General features: G+C 41.5%; 1 long non-coding RNA gene across 1 annotated transcript in view; it reads left to right on the top strand.

Moving 5' to 3' along the window:
• LOC102753795 overlaps positions 1–3,435 on the top strand; it is a 4,697-nt gene extending 1,262 nt beyond the window's left edge. Inside the window, exons 2-3 of the long non-coding RNA XR_435921.2 lie at positions 1,824–1,907; positions 2,975–3,435. This is a non-coding gene — a long non-coding RNA (uncharacterized LOC102753795). The remainder of the gene's footprint in view (positions 1–1,823; positions 1,908–2,974) is intronic.
• Positions 3,436–10,318: the final 6,883 nt, after the last annotated feature.

Below are 10,318 nucleotides of genomic sequence, written 5' to 3'. Positions count from 1 at the left end.
AAAAAAAAAAAGAATCTGTGTGGAGTTGCCTGAGGAAAAATTTCCTCTAGGGCGGGAAGTGGTCCTCTAGGCTAGGGAGATTCATGGCATGCGGCTCATCCAGAGGCAAGCATGTAAGGGCTGTTTTTTCCTAGAATTTTTTCAGACTCTAGAGATCGCAAAGTAGAACTAAAGTTAACATGGGAAGTCATGTCTCTGAGGCTAAAAAGCCGTCCATTGATGCTTCTGCAGGAAGATGGCTGAGATGAAGATGCTTTGATACTTCTAAATTCATCTTTCTTATGCACAATTAGAAAAAGTTAGCTATAAACTTAGGCAGGATGAAAGCAAAGCATATTTCATTGGTCTCTTGAAGCTTCAAAAATTTTAGATAAATGGATCACCTATGATGTAGTTTAGGTAGCAACCCAATTTTTTGAGGTACCAGAAACAGCTGACCTGTGCTCGCCTCAGCAGCACTTATACTAAAATTGGAATGATACAGGGATCAGCATGATCCCTGAGCAAGGATGGCATGCACCTTCTGAAGCGTTCCATATTTAAAAGAAACAAACAAGCAAGCAAGCAAACAAGCAAAAAACAACAGCTGACCTTATTTTAAAAGGGGGAGGTCTTTTGGAACTTTACTTGTCAGGGCCAGCTACAAATTTGGTCTTCTTATCCCAACTGCCAAAATAAAATTTGAATTCAGCTGTTTTGTTTTCAATAAATTAGTGAGTTTTTCTCATGACTAAAAGGTGTGTGTGTGTGTTGTAAATGTGAGATAATTTTCTACCTCCAGATAGTACTGTTAAAATTAATTAAATAAGTTAAAATTAATTGATTTAAAGGCAGGCCCTTATACAGATTGAGTAGTCTAAAAATTCTCAGAAATTAGAAACTAACTCAAAACCTGTTCATGATCACATGCTCTAAAATTAATCCTAGCTAATAAAAACTAGTTTAAATTTGGTTTAAGTAAGACAGACCTGTCTTTATTTTACCTAGGTTTACAAAAAAATTATCATTAATGGTGAACATAATTTACCTATGTTTGGATTCTTATTACAAAGAAATGAAAAGATAAATTTGAATTTGTTCTGTTTTGTTGTTGTTGAGGATGCATATGTTCCTAAAATTATGAAATGTATTTTACAGTAAAAGAGCCTATGTTTCTAGCGGTTATAGAATGTCTTTATAAATCTGCCAAACTAAAGAATGCCAATTGCTTACTTCTTAGTTTTCCTTAGAAATTGAGATTTTAAGGGTTAAAAATTTCAGTATACTTAGGAATAACTTTGCGGTGTCCCAGAGGGTCCCTGGAACACCTCAAAAGATTTGCTTTTATGTTAAATTGCATGGGAAGCATTATTTAAAAAATGATTTAAAAAAACTCCTAGCGTAGATTGTATGGGTAAACAATGGTTGTAAATTAAATGAATGTCAGGACTATGGGCAATCCAGGACAGCCACTTGGTTCTTCAATGCTCCCTGGCAAACCCCATTTTTCAGTTTTTGCCTTCCTTCATGCATCATAGTGCTTTAAGGCTGAACTTAAATTAGATGAATGTTGGAAGATTTCTCACATAAGGAACTTAGGAGCTGACAACATTGAAAGGAGAAGCAAGCATGTCAAACTCGCAGCCAGTAGGCCCGCAAGTTTGACATGCTTGTGTACACTATTGTCAAGGTTTGATCAAGTCACTTCAAGAAAATGCCAAGTTGGTATTGCTTCCTTTCACAGTGAGCTCCCAGGAGGCAGAAACTTAAAGATCATTGATTGGCACTAAGATATTTTGTTTATTGGAAGGGACATAAAAGATATTCGCCAACCTCATTGAAAGGGACCCTAGGCACCTAACTGTGAATGGACATCTACCCCTGTCTCTGGCACCTCCACCTACAACTCCTTCAAAGACTCCTCAAGTGTGCGTAGCTACTGACAACAGAAGTAGACAGCTACCCAAGATGTTGCCAGGCCGGTATCCTTACAGATTGATAGTGAATTCAGAAACTATTTAATTTTCTTTACCTGTCAGCTAACGATATCTAATCTAATAAAAGAGAAACATGTAAATTGACCATACCTTTGCTACGCCCCAAGCCACACCCACCAGCCAATCAGAGCGACTATATGCAAATTAACCCAACCAAGATGGCCGCTGGCAGCCACGGAGCTGGAGCAAGCAGGAGGCTTGGTTGCCCCAGTGATGGAGGAAGCCAAGCTTCTCACCTGCCCTGGCTTGCTGTGGCCTCCGCTAAAGGCAACAAAGTTCCAAGTATAGAAGATAAATAAATCCCAGATACCTGCTTCCAGCCAGCCTCCACTGGGAGTATGGGTGGCTGTGGGCTGTGGCCAGCCTGCAAACAGCCATCAGACCCTCACCCATGAGCCAGGCCGATGTCTGCCAGTACAGCGCTGGCGGTGGGAGCCTCTCCTGCCTCCTCAGCAGCGCTAAGGATGTCCGACTGCAGCTTAGGTCTGCTCCCCGCTGGCAAGTGGACATGCCCTGAGGGCTGCCACGCTGCCAGAGGGATGTCTGATTGCCATCTTAGACCCAATCACCCAGGGAGCAGGCCTCAGCCAGCAGGTGCACATCCCCCGAGGGGTCCCAGATTGCGAGTGGGCCCAGGCCAGGCTGAGGGACCCCCCGAGTGCAGAAATCTTTGTGCACAGGGCCTCTAGTTCATTATAATAAATTATACTTGTTCTTAGGGCTTTTCTATATAGTCCAACTGCTTATGATTACTGAACATGTATAAGATACCGTTAATACTGTTTATGACTTATATAAATGTTATACTAGATGCAAAATACAAAAAAAGAAAAATTAGACTGATGGCAAAACTCAGATCATGATAGCTCACAGGATCCAGAGTGATTATTCTCAATGAAGGCCATAGTCCTGACTGCCTTCCATTTACTTGCTTTTCTCTTTTGGGAAAATTGGGCCTGAACTCGCATGCCATAATTACGCTATTGTTCCATCCGCAGTGATCTATTATTTCAACAAGACAGCATTGATACTGAGAAGTCCTAGGAATAAGCCTTCCCATTGCTGTGAAACCACACTACCTGACTGAAGGGCTGGTCATCAGTGCATTCTTCTGATTGATTTATGACCAAAAGGGAGACTTGTGGAAGCAAAATCGCTGCTGTAATAAATCATAAATACCTAACTGTGCAGGTCATGGTGGGTGGTCACCCCCCAAGTCTATAAAAAGGTTTATCTTTGTCTTAAACAAGCCCTGACCATTTTTCTTGTGCATCTAAACCAATACACCTTTGAAATGCCAGAGTAATTCTCTTTTCAGACTCTTTAGAGGGAGGTGTAACCACCCCCAAGGGAGCACATAATCTTGTCAACTATCCTTGCTTTCTGCCCCCTTCATGTCGTCTTCCTTACATTCCCCTGAATTTTAAATGTGTAAAAACGCCTGCAAAACTGTCATTCTCCAGAGCATTTGAGATCTTGCACCTCAGCATGTTGTCAGTTTGGCTCAAATAAACTCTTATAAAAATTCTCTACAGGTTTGGATTTTTCTTACATTTACAATGATGATGATGGTGAAGATGACAGTGATGCTATTTTGCTGTGGAGTTCTTTGCTCAAAGAAAATGTTGGGGAATCCCAATGCTTTAAACAGAAAAATGCAGTTTCTCAGCTAGATTTGGAGCAGAGGGCCTGGGGCCCTGCTGTCATAGCTCACATCTTGGGCAGATCTGCCCAAGGGGCTCTGAGGGGAGCTCTGCAGGAAATGACTTCTGAATAGAGGAGAGGGGCATGGAAAAGTGGCTCAAGTCAAATTATGTCAAGGTGGGGGGTTGGACCATAGTTGGTAGGTGTACATAGTTGGTGGCAAAGCAGGGATCAGGTAAAATTCCTCCACCAGGGCTATGCCAACGGCCTGGAGGAGGGTCATGCTAGGTGACAACAGTGCTATGAAAAATAGAGAATGAACCCCAAAGTCACTACTACAAAAGGAAGAATGGGCAAAGAAATAAGATCAAACAGCCAAAGGTAGCCAATGAGAGGGAAGAGAAGTGTTGTAATGAATCCAGTTTTTTAGATGTTAAATCTTACCATTGCTTTTTTAGATTATGGTGAAACATATATAACATAAATTTTATCTACAACCGCTTTTTAAATTTACCATTTTATTAAATTAAAAAATATTTGCACAAAATAAAGAATTCAAACAGTACAAATAATCAATGATGAAAAGTAAGTTTCCTTCCCACCTCAGCTGTCCAGTCCCTTTAGTTCCACTGCCCAGATCCTTGTTTACAGGATAGTAACAGAACTGTGTCAGGTGCCAATAAGCAGTTGTTTTATACATATTAGTCTTTTTCACATAAATATTCTGTCCTTTGTTTTATTATTTGTTTGTTTGTTTCCCACTGAACAAACCAACCAGGCTTGTTCTTTCGGAGGAGGTTGATGAAAAGGAGAAAATTCAGAACTGTAAAGTTCAGAGGACCTGCCATGTGACTGGAAGGAAAGCAGGCAGGGAGGAAAGCAAGCTGTGGAGTTAGACCTTGAGCCAGATGCTGGCTCTGCCACCGTGGGCACATTCTTCGACCTAAACCACAAGTTTGTATTTTTTTAAATTTCCCACAGTGTCATGGTTCTCAATGGGGGAGGGGTCAAACCACCACCCAAACAAGGGTGTTCAGAAACAGGGGTACAGATTTTTTTGGTTGTGAAAATTACTGGGGCTGCTAGCGGCACTTTGGGGATCAGACTCATAGATGTTCAAGATGTTAGAATGTTAGCAGCAGGCGGTCACAACAAAGAATTACTCTGCTCCAATGCCAATAGCATTTGCACTGGGAAACACAACTTAGTAGCACACAGTAGCACCAAGGCCTTCCATTTCCCATGCTGCACAACCCCTCACCTCTGAGGGTAGCAAGGTAGCTGCAAGTGCTGTGGATGCCACCGCGGTGGCCGAGGGAATAATAGAGACAGCAATTTCTCTTGCTCTCCCTTGGGGAAAAAAATTTTTTTTTCTCCCAAGCTTCCTCTTAGACTTCCTGCTCATCTACTGACTGGGTCACTTGGTCATTCCTGAACCACTCATGGGGTGTTCCTCTTAGATCACATACTAGTCTGGAGAAGAGGGGAGTGGGCTTCCCCTGAGTGGGAAGGTGGGATATCTGTCAGAAAGGAAGAAGGGAGAATGCGGGCCACTATGTCACAGGCTGCCATAAGGATCCTACAAGGAGACAAAGTTGCTGTCAGATAGTGAGAATGCAAGACACATGGGTTCCCTTCCTTCTGCCCTTCAAAGATGGCCATTTCCCTGACCCTTCAGTTCTGTCCTGTGGACAAGAAGGTCGGGAAGGCAATGATGGGCTTCCCTCGCAGAAGCTGCTAGAAGCTCTTAAGGGACACGCAGAAGCAGTAAGTCGTTATCCGTCCTGCACACCTAACATTTCTTCCTATTCTCGGGTAAGAATTGTGTCAAATATATCAAGAACTTACGTCTTTACACATGCATTTATGTTTGTTATCATAATGGATATTTACAGTCATGCAAAACCAAGACAGAAAAAATCACTAAATATAAGTGAAATGACTTAAAAGTGGCACAAAATCTATGTGAAAATAAAAAGTTAATGTACTAAAGCCTGAAATGTTAACAGATAGGAAGTCTATTAATTCCAGTGCTCCATTTTTTTTTCTAGTGTTCTCTTTAAAATGGTAGGTTTCAATGGCTGTGTTCATTTCAGGATTTTGGTTGGATCCTAGTCCAATCAGGTCTAGGAACTTTGCAAGTTACACTGAGAAAATATTATGCAAATCATGTTAAAATCCCGATCATCAGAAACATAAGCAAAAGACATTAAAATAGAAAAACCAAAGAAATTAAGAATAAAAAATTTTTTTCTGAAGGCTTTCTTATTAGCTCTTTATTCCCTTGGGTGTAGGGAGGTGGAAAAGCCCTTTCTGCCTTGGTGGCTTTTAAAAAAAACAAACAAAAGCAACATAATTTGTCTTAAGTGGAGTTCCAGAGAGGGCTGCAGGGGGGCGCACACTGTGGCATGTGCCAGACACATGTGAGTGCAAATTCTGGCTCAGCAAGTTTACTACCTGGGTAACTAGAACAATTTCTTTACCCTCCCTAGGCCTCCAAGACCTAATACTTGGTTTAATAGTAACAGCTGTCCCGTTGGGCTGTGTGATGATGTAAGTGGCGAGAGTGGTTTGTAGCACATGGTGATCAGTAAGTATCAGCTGTACTAGATGTCCTTTTGGTTTGAGGTGGCTGAGTGGCCCTGGGTAAGCAAATCTCTTGAATCTCTCCTGGCTTTGTTTTTTCCACTTTAGCAAGTCAGTTGTGTAAGACCTCTTAAAGTTCCTTGATCCTGTTAGAAGGCACACACATGAAAGTAAAATGAAGCAGGCAAACAGGGTCATGTTTTTTCAAATTCAATGAAAATTTCTTCCATTACCGTACTTCAGTTGATACATGGGGCCAAAGATGCTATAGAGTTCCATCCACTCAAGTTATAAGGCATTTTCTTGGAAGTTTCCGTTGCTGTACTTATTAGCCCCTGAAAAATCACTGTGACTTCAATTTAAGGAAACCAAGCTCTTTCAAAAAACTAAAGAAGAGGTAGGAGAAATGTTTCTAAAATGCTTCTGCTCTTTTAAACTATTTTACAATTTATATATTGAAAAAGAAAGGGTTTTCCTCTATCCTCTTAGATTCTGTAACTGGACCTGAGAATTAAAATGGCAAAAGACAGAGTAACAGGAAAAAAATACAGATTTTTATTTCAGGTTAATATTGAAGGTAATAAAGGCCTTCATATTTAAGCAATGAAGACCCAAAGAAATAGATAGGCCTGAGAGCTCACATACCATTTCAACAAAGGAAGATAAGTTGTGGGGATATGACAAGACAAAAGAAAAACGGGTCTGGACTAAGGGTGGTAAATTGTGGGAAAGTGCAGAGGAAATATATGGGGGAAAGTAAGGGAAGATAGGGGTTATTTTAGTAGGTTTGCTTGTACAGAGTCATCTCGGTGTGGACTCCTATCTCAGGTGATAAGAAATGTTCTCCTCTTCCTGGTAGTGGGAGGACAGTTTAAAAAAAATTATTGATTGATTTGAGAGAGAGAGAGAGAGAGAGAGAGAGAGAGAGAGAGCGACCTGCTCACGAGGTCAATTTGTTGTTCCACTTATTTATGCATTCATTGGTTGATTCTTGTATGTGCCATCACTGGGGATCAAACACTCAACCTTGGTATATCAGGGCACGGCTCTAACTAACTGAGCTACCTGCCAGGGCTGGGAGGACATTTTGTTCACAGGAAATATATGCCCTGCTTATAGGTAGAAAGGAGGAGGCCAGAGAGCCCTTCCTGCATTTGCTGTTCCTCAATTGCCCTAAACTCAAAATAATCAATGTGCCTATTATGGCAATGTTTGTGCCCCTTGAAAATTTATATGTTGAAATATAACCTCAATGTGATGGTATTAGCAGGTGGGCTTTGGGAGGAGATTAACTCATGAAGATGGAGCCCTCGTGAATTGGATAAGTGCCCTTATAAAAGAGACCCCAGAGAGCACCTTTGCCCCCTCCAACCTGCGGGGACACTGCGAGAGGCAACTGTGTAGGAAGCAGTTCTTACCAGACACCGAATCTGCTGGCACCTTCATCTGGACCTCCAGCCTTTGGCACTCTGAAAAATAAATGTTTGCTGCTTATAAGCCACCCAGTCTATGCTTTTGTTGTTGTAGCAGCCCAAATGGACCAAAACAATGCCAAAGTACTATATTTGGGGCAGCATGTTCCGATCCCCTTCATGGTTTCTTGCTATGTAAATAATATTATTTACTAGCCAGTTTAACCACCAAAAAATAAAATCAATAGTGATCAAGGAATAATATTATGATGGAAAAATGGTATTAATCCTGAGGCACAGTGTCAAAGATTAAGAACTAAGAGAATGTGTTTTTCCTCAATTCTTGCCTTGAGTGAAAAGTTTGAGCAACTCAATTTTCCTCTTTCAGCCTCAGCTTACACATCTGAAACATTTGAGCTTTAAACTGATTGAGCTTTCTTGGGTCTTTCTAATTTGTTCTGTTCTACATAGCACATTGGTTTTAAAACACCCCTGCAATTTCTTGGACATTCTTCCATCAAAGGTTGAATCTAATTTCTCTCCTTTTGAATACATTGGCTTCATTCTATTCCTATGGCTTAGGAACAGAGTGTAATTGAAGAGACACTGAAACGTATGAGATCGGGCCATAAAACAAACGGGTTGCAAGTCTGGCTGCCCCGAAGCCCCTCTGCTGGCGACCACACGGAGAGAAGCCTGAGGAGCAGTTCTTACTCAGTGTTGGCCAGAGGTTCCAGCCCCAGCAATCTGAGTCTTTCCAGCCCAGGAGCCAGACCCCAGGATCTTATTGTTGTTGTTGCAATGGTAAATGGTTTTTTTAGTTTCTCTTTCTGAGAGGTCCATATTGGTGTATGAAAATGCCATCAATTTCTGGATGTTAAATTTGTATCCGGACACTTTCCAAATTCATTTATTAAATCTAGCAGGTTTTTGGTGGGGACTTTAGGGCCTTCTTTGTCAAATATCATGTTGTCTGAGAATAATGACAGTTTAACTTCCTCCTTTAAATTGGGATGCCTTTTATTTCTTCTTTTCTGATTGCTGTGGCTAGGACTTCCAGCACTGTGTGGAATAAGACTGGAGGAAGCGGACATCCCTGTCTTGTTCCTGATCTGAAAGGGAATACTTTTAGTTTTTGCCCATTGAGTATGATGTTGGCTGTAGGTTTTTCATGTATGGTCTTCGTTATGTTCAGGTATGATTCCTCCATTCCCCACTTTGCTGAGAATTTTTATCATAAACTAGAGGCCCAGTGCACAACATTCATGAACTAGGGGGTGGGGGATCTCTCAGACCGGCCTGTGTCCTCTTGCAATCCAGGACCACTTGTTCCTAACTGCTCGCCTGACTGCTCGCTCCTTACCACTTGGCTCACTGCTTGGCTCACAGCTCCTTAGAGCTGCCACAGAGGCTGGAGAGGCTCCTGCCACCGCCACTGCGCTCGCCAGCCATGAGTCCAGCTTCTGGCCGAGCAGTGCTCCCCCTGTGAGAGCGCACTGACCACCAGAGGACAGCTCCTGCGTTGAATGTCTGCCCCCTGGTGGTCAGTGCGCATCATAGCGACCGGTCATTCTGCCATTTGGTTGATTTGCTTATTAGCCTTTTATTATATAGGATTTTATTATTTTTTATTGATCTTAGAGAGAGGAAGGGATGAAGAGAGAAAGAAAAAGAGATAAACATTGATATGAGAAAAAAACAGATTGGCTGCCACCTGCACATACCCTGACTTGGGATCCAACCTGCAACTTGGATACGTAACCTGAACAGGAAGCAAACTCACCACCTTTCGGTGTAAGGGACAATGCTCCAATCAACTGAGCCACACTGGCCAGGGCTTGCTCTTTTTTTATGGCTGAGTAAAATTCCATTGTGTATACACGGTGAGGCAAAAATAGGCTTACAGTTGTTTGTGAGAAAGATAAAACAATTAATAAATAATAATGCAAGAATAAACTCTGTGTTTCACATACCACTGTAAACCTGCTTTTGCCCCACCGTGTATGTACCACTGCTTTTTTATCCACTTGTCTATTGATGGGCATTTGAGTGGCTTCCATATGTTGGCTATTATAAATAATGCTGCAATACACTGATGGGTGCATATATCTTTTCGAGTTAGTGTTTTGGGTTTCTTTGAATGTATATCCAGAATTGGAATCACTGAATCATAAGGCAGTTCCATTTTTAATTTTTTGAGGAACTTCCATACTGTTTTCCCTAGTGGCTGCACCAAATTGTATTCCCACCAACAATGCACAAGAGTTCTCTTTCCCCCACATCCTTGCCAAAATTTATTGTTTGTTGATTTATTGATGCTAGCCAATCTGACAGGTGTGAGGTGATATCTCATTGTGGTTTTAATTTGCATTTCTCTGATGATTAGTGACATTGAGTATGTTTTCATATGTCTTTTGGCAATCTGTATTCCTTCTTTTGAGAAATGCCTATTCATTTTTTAAATTGGCTTGTTTGTTTTTTTGATGATGCATTGTATAAGTTCTTTACAAATTTTAGATATTTGCCGGGAGCCGGTCCATCCTTGCTGTTTCAAGGGACCTGGCATATACGGCATACTGTTCTTAATATGTTTGCTCACCTTCTTGGCGCTGTGTTTTAACCAAGGTCACCTCTCCAAGAAAGGTTGTTTCCCCAGGTAGGGATTTTCCCCTGAAGTTAGGGAGGGAATAAAACCTCTTA

The sequence above is a fragment of the Myotis davidii genome, unplaced genomic scaffold, assembly GCF_000327345.1.
Source record: "Myotis davidii unplaced genomic scaffold, ASM32734v1 scaffold623, whole genome shotgun sequence".
Taxonomy (NCBI): Eukaryota; Metazoa; Chordata; class Mammalia; order Chiroptera; family Vespertilionidae; genus Myotis; species Myotis davidii.
Note: the sequence above shows the minus strand (reverse complement) of the source record. Positions and strands in the feature narration are given on the sequence as shown.